The following is a 15,243-nucleotide window of genomic DNA, read 5'->3' as shown; positions in this document are numbered from 1 at the left end:
CCGTAGTCTAGGTCATTTTTCCCATTGTCCCCCTATCTTCCTAGCTTCCTTTCTATCGCCCATCCACCTTTACAATTTGCACAAGTGAGAGCCTGGCGCTCTTAAAATAAATCATGGTGTGCCTTGTGCTCTTTTACAAAAGTATTGACTTGCGTTTTTTCTTGTGCGTCTTTCTCCTTAATTTAGGATTTTTTTGCACTTATTGTGTTTCCATATTTTTCTTGACGCGCCTTCATCTTCCGTTTCACTTTTGCATTGGCCTTGTCTTCTACTTTAGATTTTCCAGGTTTTCCACCTTGTTCATCTGAGGGTTAACATTAATCCCCTTCTAGACGAGTGCTATCCCATGGCACTCATGGTCAAAGATAGCAAGCTTTGGCATGCACCGAAGACATGGGTGGAAGGGATTGTTGTGGTTTTCCGTGGATAAGTTTTGGTGGTGGTGTGGATAAAGGTCGTAGGGGGCACATTGTTGGCCTGATTGACGAGCGATAGGGTTGTTTTTTGTTGGGAGTTGCACTTATAGTTGGCACATGCGTTGATATTCTGGGGATTCTGTGGGCGTCGATTCTTTAGTGGGCTTACAGGATGATAAAGAATAAGAACTCAGAGTTGAGTGTTGATGAAGAGCTTACGGTATTTTTGTTGTAGTCTTCAATACCTGCAATTGAAAACCTCTCATATATGGTCTCTCCCTGGGGGTAGTGCTAGTCTTCTTATCGTGCACAAGACATAGTTTGATTAGTTTAGGAGACAAGTGGAACTCTAAGCAAGCTCTTGCGAGAGTATTATCTTGCATTTGAGGACCCAAACTGTGTATAGATTGTGGTGCAAATATTATGTGAGTGCACGTGCATACTTAGATAGTACGTAGTTATGCTGGTTTGGTTCCTCGTAGCAATTGTGTGGATGAAGCGAGGGTTCAATGGGGTGGAACAAATTGTCGATGTTGAGGAGAAGTACATTTGAAGGCTTCTTGAGACATTATTTGTGTTTTTGTCAACATGTAGGATAATTGAGCATATTGATGCCAAGCTTAGATTGCAAAGGCTGAGAGTAGATTTGATCGGGTAGTAAGGGCCTTCAATGTCGGTGGTTGATCGCCATTGTGGAGTATACCTGAAAAAGAAAAAGGAAATGCACTACCTGGGGATGCGTCTACCTCACTGTGCAGTATTACATGGTGTCCATGCTAGTGAAGCTGGGAATTGGGTCGAACTTCAAGGAAGCCTGTGGTGTTGTCCCACACTTGTTGAGGACCCAGTTTGTGTACAGGGGAGATGTGGGTGTCACTTAGGGAGACAGATCTAACCATAGGCGACCACAAACTCCCTAGGTGTGTCCTACACTTGATGTGCCCCAAGTGTGAAGTAGGGGGACAGGAAGGGCTAGGGATTTAGACACGGAACCAGATGACCAAGGCCACCGGACATGACTAACCCGAGGACCCCTAGGTGCAGTGTTTGTGGCACTTTGATATACATGGAAAAGCTCATTGTTTCTTTTTTTCTTTGTGTGAGTCTTTGTTTATTTGCTCTTTTTTTCTCTCTCTCTCTTTTTCTTTTTATTTTTCTTTCTTCTTTTTTTTTTTTGAGATGCATTAGGAGGGGGCACTCTAGACATCATCCTGATGCTCTACACTAGTTACATTCCAAGGGGGCCTAAGAGATTTACCAAGGAATGCATGGCTTGGCATGGAGCCCTTTTCTCTTCTAATCGTACTTGTTGTGGCCACGTAGAGGAGCTTGGTTCCTGCACTCGTTCTTTCTTTTGTTGATCTGATTTAGAGTCACAGCCTTCTTCGTGGACCAGCTCTAGTGGCTCCTGTTGAGGTGGCTGCATTTGCTATTTTGGCTCCCCAAGCCCCTAGCAAGGAGAGTTCCTGTGAGGTTCAACTAGTTGAGATTAGGGGAGCACATTGCTCCTCTACTCCTAAGCCAGTGTTAGGCTTAGGTGTCATGGCATGGAGTCCATGTTGCAACAATGTGCCAGCTTGTAGGCTAAATCTTTGATTCCCTCTTCATTAGAGTAATCTCCTCCTCCCTTTTTGCCTTAGTCGTTCTTCCTCCTCTTCTGGCATTTGCTTGCGCTCTTCTTCTAATCTCTTCGATTCCTCCTCCACCCTTTGCAGCTCTCTATTTTCTTTAGAGATGGATCGAGTTCTTCTTATGGGGATTTTGAGAGTGTGATCTTTCCTTTCCACTTGACTTGACAATTTTTTAGCCTTGCTGCTCACGGATTGTCCTCTTGCTCTCTTGCTATTGAGATGGTTAGTCATTCTCCTTTTTATTAGTAACTCTTTCCATGTTGTCCTGCTGTTCCTTGTGGACTTTGTCTCCCTCTTGTTCCTGGATTGGTGACAGCTCACCCCAAGTATATTATACACCTCTCTCCTTGGGTACTTCTCAATCCTACTGCTGGCTAATAAACCAAGGGCCTTCTCCACCATCACAGGGCTCAACTCCACCTCTACTTGACAAGCTTCTTCTCCTCTTCTTATTGTTATCATGCCACATTTCTTTCGGCATCGAAGCTCCTCAGAAATTCTGTGCATTTGCTGTAATTGATAGCGTGCCCAACCTTCTCTACATACTTCTGTAGACTGCACTGGTCCAAGAGTTGTTTTACGGCTGGCTCCTCCATGATGACGTCTTTTAGGTTTAGGGTAAGCTTGAATGTAAACTAGCTGAAACCCCTTGTTTCCACCATTAAGCCATACTTTGCTTGCTCTTCCACCATGAACGGGAGTTTTCCACCTTAATCTTGCCCCGAATGTAGAGTCTGGCCAAGAAAGAGAGAGTAGTCAATGACTATGCTTTCGGCCATGCTCAAATGCAATGTGTGCTTTCTATAGGGATGACTTTCTCTTCCAGCAGCAGGACTTCCGTCATGGCTCTTTGTTCTTAGTATTTATGTCGCTTTCTCCATAATGGTTCTTTGTGGGGTTGGTGGTCTTGTGGTAACTTAGACATTGAACGCTTTCGTGCAGAGACCTGTATCGTCCTGCATTCACTTGGCAACTTGTGAGAGTACATGCAAGTCATATGCCTCAACCACCATAATGAGCAAGTGCAGCTCAAAGAGATATTACTTATCTGAATCCCATGGTGTTGACTTCAATGCATATCACCTACGCTTGATTATCATTACTTGTGTGTGTGCTAGCTTTGTTTTTTTGGTATTATCTATACACAATCACAAAACTCATTGTTTATTTATGTACATGTTTATGAATCCATGTCACTTCGTGAGGATAAAAACCAATTGTAGAACTCAAGATTGTACTACAGTGTGGCACACGCATCTAGGAATCGTGGCAGCCTACAATAACAACAGATATTTTGCAACATCGAGTAGCATGGTACCTTGTCCGAGTCTACTCGCAACATGTAGCTCCTCCTCAACAAGAATTTTATCAATCAGAGAGTTTTCTTGGCTAGTTTCGGCTAAGTCCATACTACCTCGAATGGCAGTCAATACTCGAAAGGAAGTTGGCGCCACATAGGTCGGGTCTTTTTAAGACCGGCCAATCGCTCCTCTAAAGACTGCTGTCATAATCTAGGCTCCAAGTTCGGCCATTATAACGCAGTTTTCAAACCAACAGTTTTCAAATTGACTTTGATTCTTTGATCATCGCTTTAGTTGCTCTATCTCTAAGAGATTTGGTTGGCAAAGCGCATTGTTGAATGTCACAGTTAAGCATAGTTCGTCAATCTCCTCATCAAAGATGAGTTACATGCGTTCATGTAGGAGCTTGTCATAGTACTCGTTAAGATATTCTTGCTCTTCCCAGGATAGCGGATATGGCAAGTATTCATCAAGCTGCTCCCTAGGGAATGTACCCATGTCTGCAAGGATGTAAGCGCGTGCGAATAATTTGAGTTTAGCCTTCAACTCGGTCAGCACTCTATGATAGTTCTATGTTCTATGAAGGCTTGCTCGGTTGCTATCTCATGCAAGGTTCTGGGAGTTTTCCTAGGCTTTAGCATAGCTAGGGGCTCAAGCTTAGATAAGCAAGATTGATCAATGCTAGGATTGCTTATGTCCTCGGGATTTTCATGTTTATCCTGAGGCTTTACTGCCCTTGTGTCATGGTTCTCCTCGAATGTAATTGGTATAGTTGTCAACCTGTTGTGACAGTGTTGTATCCACTCTTGATTGGTCAATGCAAGTTCCATTGTCGGTGGATTGAGTATTGCAAGCAACTGTTGATGGTAATGGTTGCTTTGACTTATCAAAATACACGGATGTGTCTGAGGTTTCACCGCTATTAGGAGAGATGGCAATGGGTTCATTCGTGGGTGGACTCGATGCTTTATTCATCAGCTCTTTAGCACTCTTGGTCTCAATCTTCTTACCGTCTACAACCACTTGCAACTGCCGTTGTTTTCGTTGTTTTCTCCTCTTTTTCTTGGGCAATTGAGGTTTATTTTTAAATACTTAGGACCCTGAACTAGGTCAGCCGCATTGATGTGCTTAGTTGAGCCTTAGTATTCTATTTCTCTAGTGTGTCCTCATGGGACATAGTTGCGGCTTGCTAAACAGCCTCGCTAGGTTGTGAGGATATAACTGCCTCTCTTTGTGGAGAGTCTAGCTCTTTAACCAATTCTCTTTCATTTAGCCCCTCGTCTGATTGCATTAGCAGTTGCTCCTGGTCAGGCATTTGCTTTAGACTTTTGTCCTTACCCATTGGAACATGCCTTCCTTGCTTCTTATCAGAGCAAGTGTTGTGTTTAGAGCTATTTTTCTCTTACTCTGGAGGTTCGCATCACTCTAGTGCAGAACCAAAAGATGATTTAGAATTCCTCCCGTGTAGGCTTGGATGAAACCAGCTAAAGAAGTCAGGGTTGTATTGATGGGAAGCATAGAGATCTAGGATTGCAGGGTCTTGAGTGAGGCAAAAGACATATGCGCTAACATCAAGTACCATGCTTCCTACTCCTAGCCTGCTAGCCACGTGTAGATCTTCTTCTAGAAGCAGCTTATCATACAAGGGATATTTTTGGACAGTGACAGAAAGCTGAACCTCATGGACCATTGCCAATACTCTTAACGAGATCAGGGCAACGTACGTGGGATCATGTATTGATATCCAAAGGGCTTTCCTTTGCTTAGCAAGTGTCATTAGTTGGTGGCCAATTTTGGCTGCCAAACTTTGGCTGGAGTAACATTTCCGCACAAAGTCACCTTGTCCTTTCCCTTTTTGTTTGATTGCTTCGAGCTTTTCCTTATTTGTCTCACATTGAGCAGTATAGAGTGAGGGTATCAAGCACAATTCCCTAGCTATGGTTTTTGGGATATCCTTTATGACCTCTTCAATGACAGCTACATAGAGGGAACAAACATGTTGCTTGTCCCAAGTCAAGGATTCAGCTATGAGCTTTGTGTGCTCTGGTGTTTGCCTTCCAATGTCCACATGGACGTATGCACGTGTGATAGCTATCAGCTTGTGATCAAGCTTCATCAAGCACTTCATCTCTGGTTCATTGGTCAGATGCGATATCTCTTTGGCCAAACCTTTGAGAGATTTCTCCTCAAGCCTAGGCTTTAGATGCTTCGGAAGTGCTGGAGGTGTCAAGGATGTTGGTTGCGACACCTCTTCCACAGGTGAATTACTAAGGACACGTCCCGCAAGCGGCATCATCACGGCCAAAGGTTGTGGCTGTTGTGATTCTTGATTGGAAGTAGTAGCGGCTAGTTGAGTGGACTGGCTACTATTGGTAGACTATGGTATCAAGTCCTTAAGTAGATCAGAAGTGATCGTGTCTTTTGTTGCCCTTTGCGCATTCACTTTTGCAAATCAAGCATCAGTTGAGCTAGTCATAGTGGATTGCACAGGCATATCCTTTTTTTTTGCTAAGAGCTAAGGGTGGTGTCATGTCCTGCATCTTGGACATTTGGAAGCTCAGATAGAGATAGAGATTAGAATTGAGCAGTTGTACTTGACAACTATTGTTGTGCTTCCTGTGTCCGTTTAGGAAAAGAGGGTGTAGACTCCTAGGTGGATTTGGCACTGGCTAGAAGATTTTCTCATTGCTATTTGACCATTCTGCCATTTGCTTTGTTGAGCAATCAGCCTTATCATGAGTAACATTGCGCCTGTGGTGCTCATCATCCTCTTGGGAAGTCAAAGGCTCCTTGGGCACTAGTGGTCTTTGTGCACAGCCGACAGTTACATCTAATATCTACTTGTCAAGCATGCTAGGCTAAGGATCTACCTTTCGAGCAGTCATGTTCAGTTTCTTGATTTCAATCCTAAGGAGCTCAATCACTCCAATGTTGTTGACTCAAGGCTTGGATTTTGGTTTAGATTTCCTCCTTCGCTTCTTTGTTTTTGATACAATCTGGCCTTCAGCTAATAGAGGTGGTTTAGTAGGAGGCTTTGGTACCCAAATCCATCAGTTACTTATGTAATACCCTTGAGCACATAGCAACGCTTTGGATATCCATCACAACGTTGTACTGGCTCTCCATCGATACCTTCGTCTAGAAGGCTTGGGCTTCTTTTGTGGTCTTCTATGATATTTGTAAGTCCAAAGCTTGTCCTTCGCATTGTCTCCTGATCTTCTTGTTTCAAGTATGGCCTCGGTCTTCACTGGTTCTCTCTGTTCAACATGCGCTTGTATTAACTCCTTCAATAAGTCCTTGCTCTTGTTACTAGGCTTGCCTGGTATGTTAGAACATTCCTTGTCTTTCCCACCCTTACTAAAGGTTGTGATTATCCTCACACCTCGTAGTATCAAGTGTATCCTCTGTGCTACATAATCGGCCTCACACTTAGTTGCTCTTTTGAAGGGTCTTCCTAGGAGGATTTCCTTTCCACAATTAGCACTATTTGGAGAAACATGGAATAGGAGAGGCAAGTTTTCTGTTTCAATAGTTACAAGGATTTTGCACTTCCCTATAAGTGCTTGTGGATGTCCCCCATAAGGACTAAGAGTTGCATTAGTTGATGTGAGCTCCGGTTGGCCTAGTAGAGTCCATGCTTCATAGGTCAAGATATTAAAATCTGCTCCTTCATCGATGAGAGCATCGACACTATGCTCTGTTTTTGCGGTGAGTTTGACCCTAAGATAAGCAAGCGGTACTATGTCTTCATCTTCTGGGTCTTGGCTTATAGATTCAAGCCTTCTAATACATGCTTTTGAGTCCCCAACTGCACAACCAAATGTGAATTCTTCACTGATGTCTTGGGTCATCTGTGCAGTGCCATTCGGCAAGGTGCATATATCATCAAGACAGTCATGTCTAGTCATCCTCACAGTTGTAGCTTGATGTTGTTGCATTCCGCTTTAACTAGATGCAGTCCGAATGCAACCTATACATGTTTTTGTGGTGTAGCCTTTTTGTCCTTGTTGGCTAGATTGGCCCATTGAGATTCTAGGGTCTCTGTTTTTCTTTGTTCAAGTATGGGCTTTTGGTTGTTGTTTTGCAAGTGAGAATCTATACTTATGTAGAGCCATTACTACACTGAGATCTAATTTGGAGGACCTGTCACAGCACGCATTTTCTCTCCAACCTACTCAGGGAAGGTGCGGAGGGGAAAGAGCTCTGCGGAAGTTCAAGTGGGGGAGGAGGGGGGGGAGCAATCCCCCCCTGGCCTGTAGGGCCGTTACACTTTCAGCCCATGTAGGTTGGGTTTGGCTGTTCAAAGTTCAGAGTAAAATCTGGTGTAAAACAATGAGTTGTCTACAACCTTCCTTGCACTAAAATATGGCCATAGATAACCAATCTTCAGCCAAAAGAGTCTACCAAAAAAGATGGATGCTAGTCTAAATGAGATCCCAAGCAATCCATTAACCTCCTGGATCAAAAGGTATTCCATCATAATGATCGTCCAAGAGAAGAGAAAGCCCATCAACCACATACTCCAATCCACCCGGATCAAATGGATACAATGGAGTATCCCCATAATCAAGTCCACTAAACACCATGCACGATTTGAAAGACCGTCGTAGCCAAGTTTTGAACTACTTGCTCTAGATTTCAGCCCAATGATAGATCTATAATGTGCTTTCGGCTCTATATGGTCTCTAGGTCGGTTTTGGGGTCTACAGATTAAATATTTTTTAAAAATCCAAATTCAGCCTAGCAAGTTGGAATTGCAGGGACCGAATGTCTGATTCGGCCAGTCCGAATGTGGTTGTCCAAGGGCTGAATGGGTGATGGTAATTGGCCGAATCAACCGAGCTGAGGGCCGAGTGGTTCATCCAAATGGGTTCGGGCCAAACGCCCGAGGGCCGAGTCAAGTGGGTCGAGTGCAAAGTTGATCCAAGTGGTGAATTCGACCGGGCCAAATGTCAACTTACCCGAGTGGGGTTGGGCAAAGGGCCAAATTGGGCCAAATGGTTGATTCGGTCGGGCCGAGTCCTAAGAGTATGAATGGTTGTGGGCCGAATGGCCGAATACAAGAGGGCCGAGATCCGATTCTGGGACTCAGCCCAGGTTTCCACCACTCGGACGAGATGATTGCGGCATGATTTTGGCCGACACAATAATAAATTGCTCGAATCACACAATTTAGGTCACGGCATACCGCACGCACCTCTAGATCAAAGCTATGGGTAGAGGGGAAAAGTTGTATATACCTGGAATAGCAAATAAACTCCAAAATGCAAATCGATAAACAAATCAAACCCTCTTACCCTGTTATGACAACAGAAACCCTAATGCTTGTTTTTCTTTTTTTTCTTTTTTCTTTGTTTTTTTCTACACTAATGCATCTAAATCACAAAGCAAATACCTACACTACTCCAACATGCTTTTCCAAATCCAAAAAGCCAAAAACTTACTTGCTAAGGAGATTAAATACCTCTTCAAACTCCCTTGCTTCCTACCTATCTACCTCAAGCACCGGTTCGGGGAAAACCCTACTTCAACACTCAATTCGGAGCGCGCAAGCACTCAAGGCTTGAATCCGTTGGTCCCGGCAATGGAATCAAGATGTAGAGGTGAGCACAAGCTCAACCACCAAGACCCACAGACCGCTAATTGTTCAAGTGTTTCAAGCGAGCACTAATAGCTACCTCTCACATAGCCGACGAGCTATCCATCTCTACGAGTGTAGTGAGCTTACCTCCATGCCCAATCGACTTGCCTCCTCCCCCGAGCACTCCAGTAGCTCCACGATCCAAGTGCAAGCTTCAAGCGAGCTCCATCCTCAAGCCCCACGCTCCAAGCTCCATTGCCACGAGCAAGACAAGAGAAGAGAAGAGAGGAGAAGAAGACAGGGGAAGATGGAGAGCTTCTCCACCATGGTCCCTCACCCTCACACTCTCACACTCCCTCTCTCAAGCACAAGCTCAAGCAAGCAAAAACAAGAACAAGAACAAGAAAAAGATAGTTACTTTTGGCCACACACAAGAATGAGCTTCTCATTCACTTTTCAACTTTATCTACAAAACCCTAAATCTCTTTTGGACGGTCATCCCTTTATCCCCTTTTTTACATGGCTGGCCAGCTCTTTTTACCATTATCCTCCTATCTTCCTAGCTTCCTTTCTACCGCCCATCCACCTTTACAATTTGCACAAGTGAGAACCCGGTGCTCTTAAAATAAATCATGGAGCGCCTTGCGCTCTTTTACAAAAGTATTGACTTGCGCTTTTTCTTGTGTACCTTTCTCCTTGATTTAGGACTTTTCTGCACTTCTTGTGTTTCCATATTTTTCTTGGTGCGCCTTCGTTTTCCATTTCACTTTTTCCTTGGCCTTGTCTTCTACTTTAGATTTTCCAAGTTTTCCACCTTGTTCGTCTGAGAGTTAACATCCATCACCTAGCGTCACTCATCTGTCATCACAGAGGTTGTTGGTTACTTGCATTTTTGCAGCCCAGCTCATCTTCCATCATTTGGTATCATCATTATCCACCTGGTGTCAGCATCTGGGCTACTCTCCCTATGTTTGACAGCTCTGACACTCTAGGATTTGCATTTTGCTACCCAAGTCACTCCCTGGCACCGAAGGACTGCGGTTTGCTCCCTCGATAGCTAGTGATCATCTTCCACATCTCCAACGACATCAAAGGACATGTTTTTGCAGCTTGGCTCCTCCTCCATCACCTGGTGTCACTCGTCTATCACAGAGGCTGCTGGGACCTGCATTTTTACAGCCTGGCTCATCCTCCATCATCTAGTGTCATCATTATCCACCTGGTGTCAGCATCAGGGCTGCTCTCCTTGCGTTTGACAGCTCCAGCACTCTAGGATTTGCATTTTGTTGCCTAAGTCACTCCCTCGCATCCGAGGACTACAGTTCGCTCCCTCGACTGCTAGTGATCATCTTCCACATATCCAACGGCATCAAAGGACTGCGGTTTGCTCCCTCAACAACTGTCTTTCACCTTCCAATGATTACTTCGATAGCCCACTGCCCAACAAGAGAACTGCGTATCGCTCCCTTCACTATGCAAATTCCCACAGGTGCTACCGCCTGATTTAGACTAGACAGTGCAGTTATCTTTTGAGCTTCACCTCCACTATATCAGCTTTTCTTCTCATAGCATGATTCAGTGCATCATCACAGTGTTCTTCTTGTGTTCGTGAGTTTCTCTTCTCTCTCAGTGTTTGCCATACATACTCTGTGTTACTCCTTGCAAACCCTACTGTCTCTCTACACTGTCGCTTATTTTGACATGGTATCAAAGCATACCTCTTATTTTGACAAGGCTCCCACAAGTTGGGCCACCAATACCATAGTACTAGAGAGACCACACAAAGCCTAGCTACTTAAAGATGATGATGATTGGTCATACATACACTAGCCAAGACTTTTGGTTCTCCACTTGAGCATGAGTTGAGTAGATAGGTCGAGAGCCATGGGCATAAAGCATTTGGACAGACTGGCTTCAAACTAGAATACTCTACCCTTGACCACATTTTTACATTAAGAGGAAGCATTGAGGAGGATCGGGCACAAAGACGGGTATATATTGCTGCTTTGTGGATTTTCGTAAGGCCCATGAGCACAAAGGAATTGGGCAGACTGGCTTCGAACTAGGATAATCCACCCTTGACCACATTTTCACACTAGGAGCCATAGTTGTGGAGGGTTAAGCATAGAGATGGAGGATACACTACTGCTTTGTGGATTTTCCACAAGGCATTTGATACACTACCCATTTCAGGACATGGGAGTACAGAAATGACGGGGGATTCTCACACTTTGAGTCAGTCAATGACAAGCAGGGTACGAGCACAATCAAAGCAAAACAGGGCTGCCCCCTTTCACCTACACTCTTTGGTGGACAATAGATTAATGCAAATAGTGATTTTATTGACATGATTGGCAGTGGGCTAGGAATAGTTTTGATCCCAGTCTTATTATATGCTGGTACCAGTGGCTTTACAGACCATAAATCCTAAATCAACTTTATGCAGTGGAATGCATGTGTGCTTGCAGACTGCCAAAGGCTGTTCTTGAGTCAAGTTGTCAGTCAACAGATCGGTATGATTTCCAATATTCAAATCTGACAGACATTATTCTGGAACTAATCCAAGACACAATGCCATCTTTCTCGCATCATTCTGCAATTCTGATGTAAGCAAGTGACTAAGTGCAGCAAGAGAAACACTTGCCAATGAGACAGGTATTATAACCAGAAATGTCAATGCTTAGCTGCAAACCAGTAATGCAAATGTTCAAGAATGCCAAGAAACTGGAACAATGTAGCCCACTCAGCATCTGACAAAGACAGCCAGTTCACAGGTGCTTTCTTACAGCACTTTTTAATGGACTGTATATATTTGGGATCTTGTGGCTAGATCTCAGGCCCCCGGTTTGCATGGTTCTGGTCTCCTTAGACATGAAATATATTGCTGTTTACATTCTGCTATGTCATGAAAACATCCTGACGACTTCACAAGAGACCTATAGCAAAACTTGACCTTCCCTGGTTAATTATGTATTCACAAGAAAGAGATGTGAAAGTTTTTTCTGAGATCACTTGCTTTCTAAGATCGATTAAGATAAGATTGAGGAATTGAATTTGGAAATAAGAAGAACAAACTAATTCGTGCACTGAAAAACGGCCAAATTGCATCGTTTGCTGGCTGATCGGGACTCACCAATCCCTTGGATCCTTGAAACTCCTTTAATCATACCCTAACCAGTGTACGGCCTTTGTAAAAACCAAGTAGAGCACCAGTCGACAACATGGCAGCATCGAGTGTGGAGCAAAACGGTTGCACAATAGCACTCTTGATCACTCCCTCTTGCACATAGAAATGAACCGTTTTAAAACAGATGGATGTGATTGTGCTGAGCTAAAAACAACTCCATTAACACAGATGCAATCTAAACTTCGATGCAACTCCATCAACACAGGTGCAATCTAAACTTTCCAACTTCCTCATGATCAAAATTTTGCAACCTACGGCTACTAAAGATCTCCATAAGAATCATATTGGAAAAACGCACATACTTACACACTCTTCTTGGCACGAAGTGCACAGATTTAAGCATGGTGTCTTCTTCCTTGTGCAAAGCATGGCAATGCCCCTGGAAAGAGCTTAAATTGGCGACACTTGCGGCTTTAGGCTTAATGAACAACGCAGAAAAAACGAAAGAGGAACCAGAAAGACATACCTGATTTCATGGCAATGCTAGACTGCAAAACATCCAAATTGATCTGAACACTGCCAACAAAATGCTATGACAGTGTGATTGATAGTCCTTGGATATGAACTGCTTGATTGCTACTAATGCTGATGGATTTCCAATGTGAGAGGTGATGTCTTTTATTGGCAAGAGGACTTCCACTCGGGCGATGTCTTTTGGTGGCAAAAGGTCGTGCTTTGCTGAAGTTGGTTAATAACAAATCAGGTGCCTCGTCCAAAAGTTTGAAATTCCAGCAGGCAAACTCTCAGTTGAGCCTATGCACTCACCTAGTGTGTGGAGCGCTACACCTTCCTTCTTACTAAACTTGTTTTTGTAGAGTGTGCTTACACAACCAATTGCCTTTGAAATATTGACTAAGCAAGTTTATGCAAGTTCTTCTTGGTGTTCTTCATGTTCAAGCGAGGAAGAAGAGTACAATACATCTATTTGGGTGTTGTTGTGAGGTTTGAGGTCTATGGAGCAAGAATGTGAAGCTCAACTTCTTCTCTTCTTCTTCCCATCTACTTCTTCACCAACTCCTACATCAACTGCAACGTTGGAGGCGAGAGCATGGATAATGCAAGGAGCACACATGTGGATCGTGAGCAAGTGTTTGCCTTTATAAGCAACTAGAATGGTGGCCTCCCATCGCATCATCCTTTCATCTAGAGAGGGGTCATTCTCCTTGGCTAGTTTTCATCAATCATGGCACTATTCTTGCCACCCCACAGATACATTTCATCCCCTAATTGTGAACCTCCATTAGAATCAGATGAGGACACATAGTCTTGGTCCATCGCTTCATCTTTCATAGGCATTTTGGGTTGAGATCTTTATTGCTAGTGGCACTCTCTCAACCCATGTCCATGCTCAAGATGGATAGCAACCTGTTTTCCATCAGTCAGGTGCATAAAATTGGGCTTCGCTTTACTATAAATTGGGCTTTACTTTCCTATTTATAGAAAATAAATTCTATTAGGCAGTAGACAAACTCAATGATGAGTGCAAAGAGCTTTGGGACATTCTTTGAGCTTCTTTTTTTTAAACTAAGGGTTGTTTGAAATGTTGTGTTTTATGGCAAGAAAAGTGTAAGACTGTGTCTCTTAAAGGAGTACCCCATAGTTATGTGTGCTAGAAAGAAGTCATTGTCCTTTAAAGTAATAGCTAAAGTGCTTAGTAGATAGCATTGATTTTTGGTTGTATCCTTGCAAGGCATTCCTATAAATATTATATTTACTTTTCACATTAAAATTTTCAATGTTTAAAGTGAAGTTTGCTAATATTATTGCCTTTCACACAAACCATGTGCTAAGGTGTCAACCTAGAAAAGAGAAGTGTCTTCTTTGTTTCTATTAACCTATTTGACAACTTGCCATTGTTTCCAAAAAATTTCTTCCTACCTAAGCTTTGGCCTAAATTCAAATGCAACCCATTTGAGTTTATGCACTCTAGGTACTTGTTCACTCTTAGGGTTGTTTTTTCAATGAACACCCCACACATGGTCCATAGGCAATGAAGGACATGTCTAGCATGCCCTTTAAGTAACACATATGACATGCTTTCTTGGTCTATAGTACCTTATGGCCTTCCCCACCCAATAGTTAAAAGTTCCTTATGGGCAATGAAGGAACTTTCTTGCATGACCTTTAAGTAAAACATATGACATGTTTTCTAGGTCTAGAGTACCTTATGGTCTCCCCAACCATTAGTTAAAAGTTCATTATGGTCTAACCAATAAGGAGGTCGAATGGCTTCAATTAGTCATGGAAAGTAACCAACAAGAATGGGCCACTTCCTTTGTAAGGGATGATGTGAAAGAGAAATGACTTTGCCCATCTCAATTCTCCATGGATTCATAAAGTAGGTTAATATTAGAAAAAAAAGGTAATCCTCATAGCAATGTATTTGCCTCGAGAAGATAGTTTAGTAATGTGAGGACTACACCTTCCTTCATATTAAACATGTTTTTGTAGAGTGTGCTTATAAAGTGATTACCTTTGAAAGATTTTCTAAACTAATTTATAAAAGTTCTTCTTGGTGTTCTTTATGTAAAAGAGAGGAAGGGAATACAATGCATCTATTTAGAAATCATTGTGAGGTTTAATGCCTCTCGAACAAGATTAATAAATATGTGCATAAAATTGGGCTTCACTTTACTATTTATAGAAAGTAATTTCTATTAGGTGATAGACAAAGTTGATTGCAACAATCACTGATTATGGTCAACATACCAGTGCTTAGATGAGTCGAGACACACAAGATGCAGATAATCACAGTGATCTAGATCATGGATGCAATCAAATCAATCAATCATGGTGAAAAGAACAACATTAAGCACTCATAGTGAGTGATCAATTTGTGTGCATATAGTTCAATTGGTGGTGGACAAATCAATCATTGTGATCCCAGCTTTAGTCAATTTGGCGGTAAGATGTGCAAACATTAGGCAAAAGAACAACTAGTCACAGTGATTTCTCACCAATCATGGTGATCAAAAGAAGATGATCCTAGTTACTACAAGTAGTCTTGATAAGTGAAAAGTATGGGGGAGACACACATGACAATAAATTCCACAATTCTAGCAATAAGGAATGCAATCAAATATAGATGTACAAAATTATCTTGCATAATTCAAGAAGCAAAATAAAT

At 42.8% G+C, this 15,243-nt stretch overlaps 1 protein-coding gene across 4 annotated transcripts in view; it reads right to left on the bottom strand.

Annotated features, from left to right (window-relative positions):
- The window catches only part of LOC148017786 (pathogenesis-related homeodomain protein-like), a 148,023-nt gene extending 135,102 nt beyond the window's left edge, over positions 1-12,921 (bottom strand). The window contains exons 1-3 of one of the 4 annotated variants that reach the window (XM_087661319.1): positions 12,882-12,921; positions 12,583-12,794; positions 12,063-12,208 (exon numbers count right to left, since the gene is read on the bottom strand). The gene's annotated coding sequence lies outside the window, so the exon portion shown is untranslated. Of the gene's footprint in view, positions 1-12,062; positions 12,209-12,418; positions 12,496-12,582 lie in introns of all 4 variants that reach the window. The other 3 variants (XM_087661320.1, XM_087661321.1, XM_087661322.1) reach the window with 3 other exon arrangements.
- Positions 12,922-15,243: the final 2,322 nt, after the last annotated feature.

Source organism: Lygodium microphyllum, chromosome 21 (assembly GCF_053477565.2).
Source record: "Lygodium microphyllum isolate KBCC chromosome 21, Lygodium_microphyllum_v1.1.10, whole genome shotgun sequence".
NCBI classification, from domain to species: Eukaryota; Viridiplantae; Streptophyta; class Polypodiopsida; order Schizaeales; family Lygodiaceae; genus Lygodium; species Lygodium microphyllum.
The sequence above is the reverse complement of the archived record's forward strand: the minus strand, read 5'-3'. Positions and strand labels throughout refer to the sequence as shown.